Source organism: Melospiza georgiana, chromosome 13, assembly GCF_028018845.1.
Source record: "Melospiza georgiana isolate bMelGeo1 chromosome 13, bMelGeo1.pri, whole genome shotgun sequence".
Lineage (NCBI taxonomy): Eukaryota > Metazoa > Chordata > Aves > Passeriformes > Passerellidae > Melospiza > Melospiza georgiana.
Genome location: NC_080442.1, coordinates 11,397,931 through 11,414,688, shown reverse-complemented (window position 1 = coordinate 11,414,688; position 16,758 = coordinate 11,397,931). Strand labels below are relative to the sequence as shown.

The window sequence follows — 16,758 nt, the reverse complement described above, 5'->3', positions numbered from 1 at the left end:
TTTGCAATAATCCATGCTCCTTTCATTCACTTAATAGAAAACCTCCATGTATCACAGTGAAAAGTGAAGCAAAAACCCCACAACCATTATTTCATCAGTTTGTTCACCATGACTAGTTTGGAAAGGAAGTCACTGGACATTTTTGCCTTATTTTCATAACTCTATTTCAAAACCTGCCAGTGGTTTTAGGCAGCATGACACTGGTACACACAACACCACAAACTCAAATGTAATTGGGGATAACAGGGCTCCTCAGCTCCATTTCTAAGACAGACACACACTGTCCTGAATCTCCCCAAGGCACAGTTCTTCCTAGCAGTGAGAGCAGCACTGCAGAAATGCACCACTGACTTCATCCATGGGACAGAAAAGAACTTCCCTCAGCCCTCCCACAGAACTGACCTCCACTGTTACCAAATTAAACAAATGACAGAGAAAACTGAAATCATTTCCAAGGATAATTTACACACAGAACACAGATCCCTGCAGAATTCCCCAAGGAGACATAAAGCAAAGTGCAAAGGAGGTCAAAAGGCTCTGTCCTCCTCTGGGGGGGCACATGGCTTTGCAGCAAGAAATTCCTACAGAAAAGGCAGCACATCCATCAGCAGCAAAACAAGCCAAGTCCCATGAAACAGAAACCTTTAACCACAGCTGAACAGATCACTGAAGGGAAACTCTTAATCATCAAACTCACAATGAAAATGCCATCATTCTTGCATTCTCCACACAAAACAAAGCACTAGATATGGCCCTTTGGATCCTAGGTAGTTACTACAATGTACAGGGGGAAAAAGGCAAGTAGGGATTATTCAGAAGCTAAATCCATAAAATGATAAACAGTTAATCTTAAAGGTAAGTAACAGTTGCTATGTTCCAGTGCCTCAGGCAGCCGGTCATCCAAGCAGATCACACCAAACACAGAATTCATCCTAACATCTTTAAAAATATCATTTTCTTTGGCAGAAATTTCAGAAGAGCAGACTGGAACTGCTGGTTCTGAATTGATGAAAGGTCTTTGATTACCAATTTCCTCATTTAATGGGTCTCCTTCCCCCTCCCCCTGCACACATCTCCTGTGACCCAGATGCCAAGCTGGCAGGTGCCACACGCTCTGTGGGAAAGACAGACAAAGCGTTCCCGTGTTTGTGTGTCCTCTGACCACACAGATGGCACCAAATTTCACCTTCTAGCTCCATAAACAGGATGGCAAAAGGCAAAGCATAATTTTGAATCAAAACACTGACTTTGTGACTCCCAGTTCAACATTTTGTTTATGGCACTTAGTACATTTCACACACTCACACACACACTCATTCTCTGCTGAGGAGATACCATTACCCAAAACTCCCAGTTTCTAAAAGATTGCTTGCCCATTCCAGAGGGGTACTAAATACAGTAAAGGTGATTGAAAATTACCATGTTCAGCCAGTGGAGTTCTATCACATTTATATGGAAACATGAAGCCAAACCCATATCTACATTTTGCATTTATCAATACATATGCAAAATACACTAAAAACCAATAAATCATTTTTTAAAAAAACCAATGACTGGACATTGCCTCTATAGTCTAGAAGCACAAAATCTACTTTTGGTTCTACCACTGACCAGCTCCTTATCCCTGAACTCATGTCACTTTCTAGTACCATATTTATTGGCAACTGTAAGGAAAAGAATGAGAACAGTAAGATCTACCAGCATTTGCAAAACACAAGGGAATAAAGGGGCTGTTACTACCTAGGACTTATGACCACTGTTTTTTTATATTTTATTTCTTTTTTCCTTGGTTAAGAAAAATATTTAAAAATACCTTCTCTATTTTTCCACCTTAGATCTGTAACCTGACTGCAATCATAGAAAACAGAATTTTAGAACCCCTTGATTTCCTTTGAGTCCTGGATTTCTTAAGTCATGTCCAGTTGTTAACCAGACTAATTTCACTGTAGTCATTACAGTTCATTAAACACAAGTACAGTATCAAAAATGCACCTTAATTAGGGTGGTAAGTAATCAGAATTGATTCTCCTCAGAGGCTTGGCATTGTCCTTTGAATAGCAAGTATGTAAGGCCAAGTTATTTTTGTGTTTCACGTGCACAGCTGCTGAGATGTTGCAGGAAATTAACTGGTATATTCTTCCATCAATGCATAAAACTCTCAGTAACTCTGATAACACAAACATGTACACAGTGAAAGGACACTGGGGCTCTAGAAAATCGAATAGAAGGTGCAACCTGATATTTGAATGGCTCTTTTCTAAGTGGACTTCTGAAAAGCATTGTTAAAACCTACAGGTTCAATTCTCAACTAGCCATAAAACTCCAGCAGTGCCTTCCTCTCCATGATCAGAAAAGAGACCAACACTGAGAACTCAGCACAATACAGAATTAGAGTATGGCAATAAACTGGGGTGAAAGTGGCATTAACATAAACAGAAGCACTTTGTCCTTAACATTATCATTATAAGAGCAAGTCTGGGGTTTATGTGCTTTTTACAGAAGCTGTGAAGAACGGCATGGATTTTATATTTTATTTACATGTGTGCTTACAGAAACTGCAGGTGCACTGCAACTCCAAGTAACTGCAAGTGCTGCTGAAGAAAATCTCAGGGCAGTGCTGCTGCTGGCCTTGCCTTCCTTGCCCTGGCTGTTTGTTTCTCAGCACTGCAGGATTCTCAGGAGCCTGCACTGCCATTACCCAGCGTGTGCCGCAGTGACTCAGGCAGCAGCAGGAGCCTGGCATGGAGTGCCAGCTCTCACTCCAACTTCCAGGATGCCTGTGCAAAACTCTACAGCAAAGCCAAGCTATAAAAGGAGATGAATTCAAGGAGAAAGTTCAGCTCCCACTCTATTATGCCACTCTCTATTCTTTTTCAATACCATTCAGAATTTAATATATAAATATTTGATGTGTAAAATATAAATAACCTCCTTCCAAGTAGCAGCTGCACCTCTGCTAGGTTTCTGAGTTACTGCATTATGATCCCCCTTGCAGGCTGTGGGAGCTGCATTGTTCAAGGCTGCAGAGCACATGACCTCCACCTTCTGCTGACTTGTGCTGGGCTAATGAAGCACTCACAGCTTTTGGTACACTTCTGCCTCACTGCCAGCCCCCCTTAGCAGCTGATAAATACAAATGCAGAAGTACAGGTATTCATTTAAAAACATATCAGGCAAAAAACTAAATTCTCTTGTCCTTTTCACCACTGTCCTGCTTCCACAATTCTGTAAGATGTGAAGAAAAGTAAATCCAACTATCAAATAAAAATTAGGAACAGGACAGAAGCTTTCTCTACACGACTGTCATGGATTTATCATGCCCAAGTCACACTGGCTGAGAAAGGACAGTATCTCTAACACACTGTATGATAACAGCTTACAGTCCTAGGAAATAAATATAACTAGATCTAGGCAATAAAGTTTCCCTTCATGTCTCACTGTCAAGTTCAAGTTCTCCTTGTATACAGTTTACCAAAATATTTCCTTTGCTATCGAACCCTTGTGTAATTGAAGTTTTTTGAGTACTGACTCAATGTCAACATGGATCTTAAAAGAGACTTAGTATTTAAGTCTAGACTAGTATCTAGAGCATAACAGAAAAGAAAAATAGTCAAGAGAACAAGAAAAAAAAATCACCAAAAAACACCACCACCATCTATAATAAGCTAACAACAAAATCCAATCACACAACTTATTCTGTCTGGGGAACAAGGTGGTCCTGGTTCTGATCTGGCTTTCACTCCAACATATGGGATCAAAATGCCACACAAATCAATGGAGAAAAAGCAGAAATCTGGGATATATGAAGCAGCATCCCTGCAACTGTTGGGGACAGCTGAAAGTTTAAAAAATATTAAAAACAGAAAAAAGGCCATTTAAAAATTGCTAAAAAATGCAGCACTTGAAAAGACAAATGCCATTCAGGATACATAAGAAATTAAAACACATATTATTTATATATTTATTACACTAGGTTAAAGATTTTGGTTGTTTTGGTTAGAAAATCTGCTTCCCCTTAGGCTCTGTCCATAGACAACAGAACCAGCTCCTGGCTCACACTCTCTTGGAGCTTCTCTTCCTTCACTGGCAATGGGAGAAGGTTTAAGAACCCAGCCTGCAGAGGCTACAGGAGCTCTTGATAACCACATTACAAATAAGACATTAATTGTGAATACTGGCAGATGTGTTTCTTTTCTCAGAAAAGCATTACCTTCCACTACCTCTAAGAACCTAAGCCTAAGAAATACAACATGAATAAGTTGTTGAAAGTGAAAGTGCTTCTATACACAGCCTTCAGCTATAATTAATTTTAAAAAATGTATTTATTAAGTGTGAATTCAAAATCAACAGATTTCCTATGGCAGTATCAGGACTGAGCCTTCAAAACACCCTAAGGGAGGGAGGTTCTGAGCTCAGCAGCCTCCAAGCACTTTGAAAAATCACAAATCATTACGGAGAGATCCTAGCCTGGCTGTGGTTTTAGAGCACAGCAGAAATTAGAAATGAATCTGACACCTATTAAGGCTTTCTTATTCACTCTGTGCTTCTTGCTTTTCCAAGCTCTAAAAATACTCCCAGCAGCCACCAGAAGATGCAGCCTCCCACCACCTGGGTTATCCCACACACACACAGCCAGGCCTGCAGCAGCAGCAGGCACATACACACACCTACAGCAAAAGCCTTCAAACTGAAAACAGCAAAACAGATCTGATCTGGCAGGGCTGAAAGCAACAGGACACAAACTCTCACTGCAAACACAACTCCACAAAACTTAATTTAAAAAATATATTTTAAAAAAAGTTGTATTTTATGGGAGTTGCACATGAATTAATCAGCCCTGAGAAACAGCCTGCCCTGCTTATCAGCCAGTGAGAGGTGGTGAGACACTTCACAGGTTTTGCCTGGTATTTCATGAGTTAAATGAGTTATACTCAAGGAATCATCACTGATATTTAATGGAGAGAATGGAAGAGATCCTCATTGCAGATGATGTTCAATTAAAGAACTTCAATTTAAACTTATAACCTAAGTAGAAAGCATATTAAAGAAAATACTAATAACATGAAGGGTGTTATCACTTCATAACAGACACAAACTTTGAGATACATCCCAGCTTCAGGTCTATCCATGCCACGACACCAGGGGAAGCAATCCTGAGGGGACAGATAATGGAGCAGCACTGCAGCTTTATCTATTGAATGTACAGAAAAACAGCTCAAACTCTTGTGTCTCATCTTGTGTTAGATGTGTAACACAAGAGTTGTCTTCTAGATCTCACTGCCTGACACTTCAGTGAAAACCAAACGTGCAATTTTCAGTGAAAAATAAAAACAATTGAGTAAAAAATTCTAGGGGAAAACCACCCAAACACTTCCTGTGACTTACTGGATTACAAACAGACCCAGAGTGATTTTTACTACACCAGCCAAGTTTGCAAGAGCTTGTCATGCCTGATTTTGGCAAGGGCATTAGTAACCATGAAAAGTTAGCTGCTGACCTTTCATAAAGCAAACACTCATTTACTTTAGTGTAACTTCAGACAAGCCAAGCTGACAAGCATCAAACATCCCAGAAGCCCCAACTGCATGTATCAAATCATAAGTCATTTTTGTTTTCCTGGACTCCTGCACTTAGAATTTAAGCCTACACACAAAGGTGATCATCACTACTCAACAAAAGCTGTACATACACAGGTTTTTTACAAGCACAGAACTGAAATGCAGTTTTTTGCAAAAAAGTTCTGAGGTTCAAGCAGAGTTTGGAACAACTCCATTTATTTTACCTAATCTTTTTATAACTATGTATCTATACTACTCTATATTTCATTTAGAACTGGAATTTATTTCCATTGAACAGAAGTCTACTTTAGCATGGAAACAGTATATATGTACCATTTTTGATATTTATTCATATTTCTGAATGAATTGTTAAACACAGACTGTCTTAATACACTTGCTTCAGCCTTCAGATTTTTTGTCCTTAGGTTCTGTTAGCTTTCAAATATTATTCTTATTCCTTAATCACATGTCCTGACAGTAGTCTCATTCCCTCCAGTACTCCTCAATGTCCTCTGGGACCTTTGCCAGTTTTTGTCATCTGCCCCCATTCTCCTTTGGGAACACTAAAGGAATTAATTTCATTCTTTCCCCAAGCAATGCCTGTCTCTGCTGTTAACAGTTACCACTGGCATCTTTCATCCACTCAGTACACAAAGGTCTCTGTCTCCTTAAGTGATCCCATAGTACTTGGAAATTTAACAAATCTTCTGTAGAGAAATACTTCTCATGCTCTGCATTTTCTTGCTTTAGCATTTTGTAAAAGAATTCTTCTAAAAGATGGAATCCCAATATTGCCATTTTTCATGTCCCACCTTACTTTTATTAGTTCAACAACTTTATACATCTGGGCATGACTGAGCCTCTGTGTGCCTGAGATAAGCAGTTCCATTGTTTAGACATGGCTGGTTTGATCCACTACATATATATGCTATTTCTTCTGTTATTTCCCCCAACATCTCATCTGAATTCTTACAGAATGAGCTTTTAAGAAGGGTCTTCTGTTACCTTATGTACAAAACAAACAAACAAACAAACAAACAAACAAACAAACAAACCAGTATCTTATTCTTGAACTTTAATTTCCTAATAATGACAGACTTTTTCAATCAACTGATTTAGAATTTCTTGCATTTGAAAATAAGTTGAAATTTTACCTTTGACCCATCTTGAGAAGAAGAATATTCTTATGAGTTATGCATTGCAGTTCCTCACTGTATGGAATATTGGAAGTCATACTGCAACTTTCCAATAAATGCAGTCAAATTCAATATATTCTAGAGCTCCTTTCTGCCATTATTCCTGCCTGTATCAGATCCCACCCATCCTTTTGTTTGCTTGTTTACCTGACATGTGAGCAGGATTAAGTAACCTGCACTGTTACCAGTTGCTAGACAAGAGGGCTCTGCTGCGGTTACCTCTCAAACTTCCTCAGTTATGTATCATCTGCTTCCTGAGTTACAAACTCACTACAGTGAAGGCTGCATCACTTCCCAGCATATCAGATGCACAACAAGCCAAAATCTTTAATAAATTGTCCTTGGATTTGTTTACTCTACAGATTCAGCATTTTCTCAAAGGAACAGTGAAAGTTAACTAAAAGATACCAATTCACAACATTTTTCAGGATCAGTACATTCCAGGAAAGAGAGCACGCTACTGAAACATTAGATACAAATATCTAGCATCTCTGTATCCAAACAAAGTGCAGATTCTGCACTTGGGCTGCTGACAAGCCACATAGCTGAAGGAAGACCTAGAAAGACAACAGCCAAGCACTCAAAGAACCTTTCTTTTCCTCACTCCCACCAAGACAAGAGCAGCTGTCAGATTTTACTGAACAGGTTACTGACTCTAATTTCAATGTTACCATTATAATTAATGACATCCAGCAGAAATACAGATCTCTTTGACTTGGAATGAGCAAGCAAAGCAGCTGAGACTTCCAAAAATCTTCAGTGGAAGAATCCCACTGCAGGCACATCCTAAAGCCCCCGCATCAATGCAGGGTTTGGCACTGGCACCATCCTGCCATGGAATTCAGGCTTCCTGCTTGGCAGAAAGGTGCTTCTCTCTTAAAAGAAACCAGCTAAACGATTAAAGCAAAGCACATATAAAAGAGAAAAGAGATAAAGGGGTCAGAAGAAGATGAAGATTCACTCTAGAGAAAATAAAGAGTACAGGATCTAGAAAACAAGGGAAAACTCTAGAAACATCTGATACCCTCTACAGGACAAATGCAAGGCATTCCAGGTAGGATAACAAACCAGCAATTCGTGGCAGATCAAAACAATGAACTCTTTAGGGGAAAGCTGCTCCCATACACGCTGTAGCTTTAACTGAGGCCTCAAGACACAAACACGAACCCACCGCTAAATAACAAACGTTATTAACTAAAGGAAAGACCTGAAGCCCCAAGCAAAAGAATGGAAGGGGCACCCTTGTGCTGGCACGGGGAGCTGACAGGCAAAGCCACAAGCGCAGGACGCGGGGGTAACGCTGAGGGAAACACTCCCGGGGCTGCCGGGGTGATGCTGCCACGCACGGAGGGGGGACCCGCCGCCCGTGCGGGAGCGGGCGCTGGGCGAGCCGCCCGTGACCAGCAAAGCCGGCCGGCCCCGCCGCGGCCCCCGTACCTGGCTGGCCTTGTGGAACTGCTTCTTGAGCCCCGCCACCGACATGGTCCCGCCGCCGCTGCCCCGCGGCCGCCCGGGCCCAGGGCCGCCCGCGCCCGGCAGGTCCCCGCGCCCGGCCCGGCCTCGCGCTGCGCCGCCCGCGCGCCGCCGGGAGCATCGCCCTCCGCGCGCCCGGCCGCCGCCGCCCCATTGGCCGCCGCCCGGCCACATGCAAATGTGGCGGCAACGCCGCCCGTCTATTGGCTGTTCGCCGAGATATGCAAATGAAGCGCTGGGAGACGCCCACGCTGCGCTGTCGCATGGAGACAGCGGCGGGAGCGGGCGGGGGCTGCGAGGGGACGGCGGCGGCGGGGAGCACCCACAGGGCATCCACAGAGCATCCACAGGGCATCCTTCCCGCGGGGAGCACCCACAGGGCACCCACAGGGCATCCTTCCTGCGGGGAGCACCCACAGGGCATCCACTGGGCATCCCTCCAACGGGGAGCACCCACAGGGCATCCACTGGACATCCACAGGGCATCCTTCCCGCGGGGAGCACCCACAGGGCATTCACAGAGCATCCTTCCCGCGGGGAGCACCCACAGGGCATCCACAGGGCATCCACTGGACATCCACAGAGCATCTTTCCCGCGGGGAGCACCCACAGGGGCATCCACAGGGCATCCACTGGACATCCACAGGGCATCCTTCCCGCGGGGAGCACCGCCTGGGCATCCACAGAGCATCCACAGGGCATCCTTCCCGCGGGGAGCACCCACAGGACATCCACAGTACATCCCTCCAACGGGGAGCACCACCCGGGCATCCACAGGGCACCTCTCCCGTGGGGAGCACAGCCCCAGTACCAAAAGGCCAGTCAGCTGCCTGGTTTCATCTGTCTTATTTACAATAAGGCTGAAAATATCTCATTATGGGTCTGTCTCATTTCTTGTGGTTCAACGTAGCATCTCTGTCTGAGCTCATTACCCTCAGGTCCATTATTGTAGGTGGTAATTTAATTATAGCTTTCAAAACATGAAAGCTCTTGCAGCAGCCCTGAACACACCTGGCTTGTGCTGTGCACCAGAAAAAAAATCCACTTGGTAGTGCGGCTCCATACCTGCAGTGATGCTGCTCAGGGTTCCTCTGAGCAGCACCAGGGAAAGGGCACAGTCTCTCTCTCAGAAGAGCAGATAGACTAGAAAGGGCTCTGATGAAAAGATGTTTTAGTTGTTTGGCTGGTTGTTGTATGAGGGATTTATATACTGAAATATGACTGTGTATCAGGAATGTGCTGATATAAATTAGAGATGTGGTTCTGCCTTCATGGCAGAGCAATTCCAAGCGATGCTCAGATTCTGGACAAGATAAGCTCTGTGATAATGCTGCTTGATCCTGGCTGTAAGGATACTTGGGAGTTATGATTCAGCTGAAACTCATGCAGGGACCTGGGGAGCAGTTCAGAGATAAGCTTTGCTGGCTGCAGCAGGGCTCTCTGTTACTCACTGTCATGCTCACTGCATTTTGATTGGGTTGGCAGAGAAAAACATTTTCAGAGTGTGTTAGAGTTACTTTAGAACAGCAAGGAAGAAAAAATACAAGAACTTTCATACTGGTTGACACAATGTAATTTGGGAGAAAGGAATCACTGTTCCTACTTAGAAAAAATTATTATACCACTAAGAAACAAAGTGTAAAGACAAAGACATTAATGAGTTAAGGATCTGGCTTGACAAAGGACTCTCTGTAGAGGAGAGGCAGAAGAAAAGCAAAGAGGAGAGCACCAATGAACATTTGCTCTGGAAGACAAACTGTTAGGTGAAGTCCTTCAGGGATTTGGTAAAGTTTGAAAGAAGCCTGCCATCACCATGTTATCCATGTGTCTAGGGAAAGAACATTTTTGGCCTCCTTACAAGTAAACATGATTATACCACAGACATCTGATTTCAGCAGTTGTTTCTCCTCCCTAATTGAAAGTGGCAGCAAGATGTTAACTGTCAGAGCCAAATTAGTTATGGCTTAAATTAGAGACACGTTTGTAGACACCTCAGGTGAGGAAATAAAGCCTAAACTAGGATATTTGAGCTCCATAAAAGGAATTAAAGCAAGCTCTTACTGTACTATGGAATTAGGGAGACAAGGCAGCTTTGGTTAATCTTCAGCTTTAGGAAGGGCTGGACCAGAGCAAAGGAAGGAGTTTGAAATAAATCCCTGTGGAGGGGAATGAATGGATTATGGAGCTGCTGTGGGTGTTAGCTGTAAAATTGGATTAGATAAAGAACTTTAGTAAGGCTGTATGTCTACAACTTCTTTTTTTTTTACAAAAAAATTCTGCCCAAGGATAACAGCCATGTTGTCTCTACTGAAGAATTTGCAAGTGGGAAATTCCCTGTGGGAATTTCACTTCATAGCCTAATTGATACAGAGAAGATGAAAACCTAATTAATGAGCCAACTTGTGTAGTCCAGGTACTTATGACTTGGTGCAGGCACCCTGAAAGACACTGGTATTCAGGTCAGATACAAGTAAAAGTTATAGCTTTAGCTAGCAAGACACAGTGGCTAAGGAATGTCTAGAAGGCTCTGTAATCACATAGTTATATCTCATGGAAAAAAAGGGATTGTAATTTGCTGGGTGATAATCCTTGAGTTTTATGCAAAGTTAGTGATTTAGTCTATAAAATGAGAGAAATTATAAATACTACCAAAAAAAATTGCGGAGTGGTTCAGATAAATACTGATATGACAGAAAAAAACCTTATATTAAAGTTGCTATAAGTACAAGACAGGCTAGGGCATAGCACTAAAAGGGCAGAGTGAAAAATTCTTCACAGAGGGGGCCTTCAGGGCAAAAGATGTCTGGCTAGTCAAACAACAATTACACCTCCACTACTCAGGAAACATTAAAGTGCATGAGAGGAATTCATAATGGCTCCAACATGTTACTGAATCAGGTGTGCTAAAATGGACAATGGAATTTGCACAAACTGAGAACTCCTAACTGGGCTCAAATCAAGGTAGTGACTAGAAAATATGCACTGCCTGCTCACATGGGAGAACCGTGCTTGAAAATTGGTCCTGTGAAATTCAAATAAGATAGAGTCTTGAATAAAAGGTTAAATTTATAATTCAATTGCATTTCAGTGTGGTTAATACTGTAGGGAAAGCACTGTCATCAGAAACTCAATCTAAAGATATGATAAACAATCTTATAGGTGTTTGGTTTTCAATGAACAACTCATCTTACTTGTAACAGCTGAAATTGCAGTAGTAGCCACACAAAGTATTAGGTTTCCAGTAAAATGAAAACTAGAAGTATTTTTTAAATTATCTAGAGGCATCTTAGTATTTGAATTTACTTGGAATTTGAAGCCAACTACATTCCCATTCATTTGAATGTCTCTTAAAAATAATGAAAACTGTCGTTGAAATATAGTCGGGGTCTTTGGTGGTTACTGCCATAAAAGAAAACATCAAGAAAGGGAGGAAAGATGAGTTTGCAATGAAATTCTATTGTATCTGATCCTGGGCCATGCTGACTACATTATTAAAGCTTTTTTTTTTAATATTTAGGCCTTGGGAAAATATAAATTACTGTGCATCAGCTTATCATGCAATGCATTTCAACACAAGGCATTAGAAGGAGACTTTGGAGGTACTCACCTGATCCAGGGCAGGAGCAACTACAAACAACAGTGAGCAAGACTCTCAGACATGGTGTGATATCCATTAATGGTCTGTAAGGATTATCTGTATGTAATGACAGTGCAGATTACCTGGTTAGTTTTCATGTTAGTCATCAAAATTGTGACAATATGCTGTGGTTTTGGTCACAGGAAGAGGGCATACTTGAAAATTATTGTTTAGAAAACAAGCATTTGGAAAAAAATGATTTCATCTAGGAAAATGATGCCATTTGAAAGAGCAGTTGGCCAATAACCCACAGCGGCCAATAACCCACTCTTCAAGAGCAAACTTGTAGAAAGCCTTCAAAGTAAAGCAGGCTCAGATTCACCTAGTTTGACAATTCTAGAAAAAAAGAGGGGATTACTAAACTCAATTGACACTGATTCTTAAGTTTTGACCCAAACAAATGAAGTAATATAAAACATAGTGTTCCAGAGTAAAATCCAAAGGACTAGAACACTTGGTGAAATCAGTCCCAAATGTCATCCATTTCTTTATTTTATAGATGTCACACAACAAACTTGGGAGCTGACACTGTGAAAGCAATGCCAATAGCAAATGACCACAATAACAAAAACAGAAGAAAATCCTTCTGCAATATATGCCCAGGACAGTAAGGATATCTCACGTGGCTGTTTTAGCAGCCTTTCTATATAGTTAAATTAAATAATTATTTATAATTAAACAAAAAGAGTTTGTCACACAAAGTTGTGTTCATGAGCAGGAGCAGGCCAACACTACATTTTTGTTTCTAGAACACAACCAAGCAATTCTGCAGATCAGCACATTCTGCACAGATCAACTGGCTCAGGTATTTCTGAAAGGGCTTTACATTGCAGCATACATTTCATAAGAAATCATGAGAAACGGAAAGAACAGACAGTTTTCCCTCCACAGCCAGCCCTGGCCAGCACTTGGAAAGCTCCTCATTCCAAAGGGACACTGCTGGCAGTTAGAGCAGGAATATATGACCCTGGGGCCAGCAGACACTCTGGCTAACCTACTGCAGTTGTTTAGGATGCTTATGTTTGCTCCCCAGATCTCCTAACTAAATGCAGCTAGTGAATTATTTTTGGCATATGTGACTGTTCTTCTCAAGCTGACTTTCCATATGTGTTGCTTTACCATTATGCAGATCTTTGCTTTTCTTGTCTCCTTCCCGTGTTTGTATTCCACATGCTTCTCCATGATACTGCACATACCTTCTGTCCTCACTTTGCTAAGTCTCTGGCTGTTGTTCGGCAAGTGTCAATAACAAAACAAAAGTTTGCTGGGCCTTCTGTCATTAAATAATAAAGATGGTTCTAATTATGTGTTTCTTTTAAAAAGACATATAAACAATTCAGGTGAGTTCAAAATCTAGACAGAGTATTTTTTTAAGTTACATATCTGTACAGTCTGTACTATAAGTAGATACTCTAATTTTAAAAACTCAACAATCTCCTTTTTTTTTTTGTGTGTATGCAGCTCTGTCATTCTGAAGTTTCTAAAAATTAGCAGTTCTAATCTTGCAAATTATATCATGTGGATGGACTCCTGGACAGCTCCAACTTTGAGATCTTGTAACTTTTAGGTGCCTGTGTTGTTCCTGGTATCACTAAAACAAAACAGGTTTTGTAGTTAACATGTTACCTGGGCACTCAGTGCTCTCAGACAACACTAGGCTGCTCAACAAAAATTATTTATGTGTCTAAATTGAAATAAAGATATGACTGTCCAAAGTTGCTCCACAGTGGAGTCAAACCTGAAAATACTGGAGTATTACTAATCCAGGATACTTGACAAACCATTGTAAGATGATCTCTTTTGGATAAATCTATTGCCCTAAATGGAAACATTTCAATTTTCTGACCAAATTGGAGAAAACACCACTTAAACTTCGAATCTCATTGTAGTCAGCCGTGGGAGCCGTGGGCTGAGCGCGGCAGCGGAACCGAGCACCGGGGTCCAGGGGCAGCTGCTGCGTGGAGGTACAGCAAGGTAACAAATCCACCAGGAAAAAAAACCCTTTTTTTCTATTGGAAAATACCAAAAACAAATATGTGGCCATTTCTGAGCTGAAATTTCTTAACCTTTTTTTCTGGGAAAGAAAAAAATGTATTTATCTACTGTAGAACCTATTTGATTTAAGAGAAAAACAAATGTTGATGGTATCATCAATAAGCACAGAAGGACCATCTCTCTTTGAGGTGGCTTTTTTAGAGTAGCTATGTTCCTTCCTATTAAAGAGTAAGGCAAAATAAACTTTTGATGAGTCACTGTAGTAATGTGGAGAAATGTTACTTTGATTTAAACAGATCGCACCTGAGTTCTCTGTGCTGCTGATTCACAGGTGACAAAATAAAGGTACAAAATAAAGGTACAGATTTTCTGCATACAGCTGCCTGTGTTATTCAGAAAATGCTGACTTTCATAGCTGAAAATGCCAGCACAAAATATGAAGTTGAAATGTTGCTAGAAGAGTAGCACTAGCTTCAGAAAGGTGTGAAGGATATTCATAGTAATGTTAAAGTTACCATATCATAAACTATGGTATCATTCTGCTTCAAAGCAGAATGTTGTACCATGCTGGTGTAAGCTGGATCACATTTGCTGCCTGAAATCCCTCTAGAATTTCATGTCACTGTTATTCAGACACAGAAAAAATGTTTAAGTAACATCTTAGTAAGTCTTGATCTTTATAATGATGTTTTTCAGTGGAAAAAGGCCACACTGAAGAATAGCACAACTGCCTTGCCTTGCTTAGAGAACGCAATGTAAAAGCTTTAAAAAAAGTCATTATTTATTCAGCTTTATCTGAGAAAAAAATACATAATCATCATAAATCTGAGTAAAAAACTGCAAGGACACAGATTGCCTGTAGTGAGAGAAGACAAATAGTAAAATGAAGTAAAAAATCCAGTGGTTTATCTTCTCCATGTGTAAGTAGATGCTTAATTCTATTTTAACTTGCTTTATATTGCAGAACAGAAAATTTTATCAACTCTGTGACACAAGGACCTTATATAATACACAATGTGGACATTTCAGAGTTGGACTGATTTGTAAAAGCAATTTGAATATCAGTAAGTATCTTGTAGCAAGTTTGTGAATATTCAGGCATACCTGAATTTAACAAAACTTCTACAACATAGATGTTGTTTTGCTTTCAGGGTAATTTAATAGGTCTTTTGGGATCTGCCGTGTTTGAACATCTGGGAAACATCACATGTTGTCTGTTGATCAATGAGGCAACAGGAAAGGCATGATGTGACACAGATGTTAAATATGGCAATACTCCACAGACCAACTGGATCACAAATGGCAACGATCAGACTTTGAAAAATCTGATTAAGATTCATTGACTGGATAAAATTCAACTGGGTTTTTTTCCCCCCTCAGATCTCCTAACTATTCTTATAACAGTATTTAGTGGGTATTATTGTGGTTAATGAATTATTGCAAACTGGCTTATTTGGAGGAACAAAACGAGGTAACTAAAGACAAGGACTTTTACTATCAAATACTTTAGAGGAAGATGGATATAACTTGCCAGATCCCTGCTGTCTCATCATGAAGATTAATGTCTACTACTGGATAACTTTGCCACTTCTCATAAAAAAAAGAATATATAAAGCAAATTTATTGCATTAGTTTAAGCCTCAGTTAATTGACTAACTGCCACTATAGTAATAAACCTTTTTCTCTCTCATATGCAAAAGAGAAATTGTGTATACGAATTCCTTTAATTGTTACCCAGGAATGCCACCTCCTGGCTACATATAGAAACGCCCTTTGAGAGGGAGAGGGGGAAAAAAGCAGCTTTCATTCTGGAGTTTCCATAAAACCATTTCAATTAAATATATGTTAAAAATGTGTGAAACACAGGCATGCCTCCTGTCAGACTTCCTATCTTGCTCGTTGAAATGTAAAGGTACTCAGATATTTACTTTTCTAAAGAAATTGCGTGGTTTAAAATAATAAACACACCTGACACTGACTTTCTGTAGAAACAACCTTAAAGCTGTTATATTTAAAGGTAGCAGCTGAATCAATATCATGAATGAAAATCTGACCTTACTGACAGGACTTTTGCCACTGACTTCAGTGGGGCCTAAACTTTGAGCTTGTATTTTTTGAAGTTGCTCTTATGAGCTGGGTTCAAATTGTCAGAAGTTTTGAAGGAAACCAGACATATCTTCTGCAATTCAGTGGGCACAGGACTATCAAGGGGAAACTGGTTGTGCTAAACAATGATGGTAAAGGTTTTCAGAGTCAGAGACCTCTCCTTCCCTATGACCAGACCAGATTAGCTGTTGCTTTTATTCCTTGAACTTGTCCAAAAATAGACTTGTTTGGTGTTGCGAGTACAATAATATGTTCCTTGAAGCAATCATATTATTGTGCTGCAATCGACTCCCAAACCAAAGCAGAATTCTACTCTGGCTGCTAGGATAATCTTCAAACAGTAGGACAAACAAGCCAGGGAATTTCTCTCACCTGGAAAACAAATAAGAAGCATTTCTCCAGTGCATGAAGGAGACTATTTGGGCAGACAGCAAATGAAAGCCCCTGCAATTACAGATTACTGCATTTATCTTCTGCCTTTTTTTTTCTTAACCTAAATATTACAGCTGTGATTTCTCTTGCAGACTTAAATTCCCAAGTTCATAGGTAAAAATAATATCACTGAGCCCAATACTACACTTAGATATTTCAGAGGGAAATAGGTTCTTTTTGATTCTGCCCATCAATTTCTTTACTGTGTCAAGTATAACATGGCAGAAATGGAAATGGAAGCTGCCAAATCACTTACCCTTAATGGGGACACTGGACTGCTTTCAATTTGCCAAATCTGTGATTCTATTATTTTTTTAATGTTGTCAGATGGGCAGTAATTTCAAGAATTCAGCACCTATTG

The 16,758-nt window shown here is 40.6% G+C and overlaps 1 protein-coding gene across 3 annotated transcripts in view; it reads right to left on the bottom strand.

The window, feature by feature from the left end:
- Positions 1-16,758, bottom strand: part of SH3GL3 (SH3 domain containing GRB2 like 3, endophilin A3) — a 57,293-nt gene that overhangs the window by 33,801 nt on the left and 6,734 nt on the right. The window contains exons 3-4 of one of the 3 annotated variants that reach the window (XM_058033736.1): positions 16,654-16,752; positions 11,835-11,921 (exon numbers count right to left, since the gene is read on the bottom strand). The exons of 1 other annotated variant lie outside the window; for it this stretch is intronic. The gene's annotated coding sequence lies outside the window, so the exon portion shown is untranslated. Of the gene's footprint in view, positions 1-11,834; positions 11,922-12,983; positions 13,070-16,653; positions 16,753-16,758 lie in introns of those variants that run through there. One more of the 3 variants, XM_058033737.1, reaches the window with a different exon arrangement.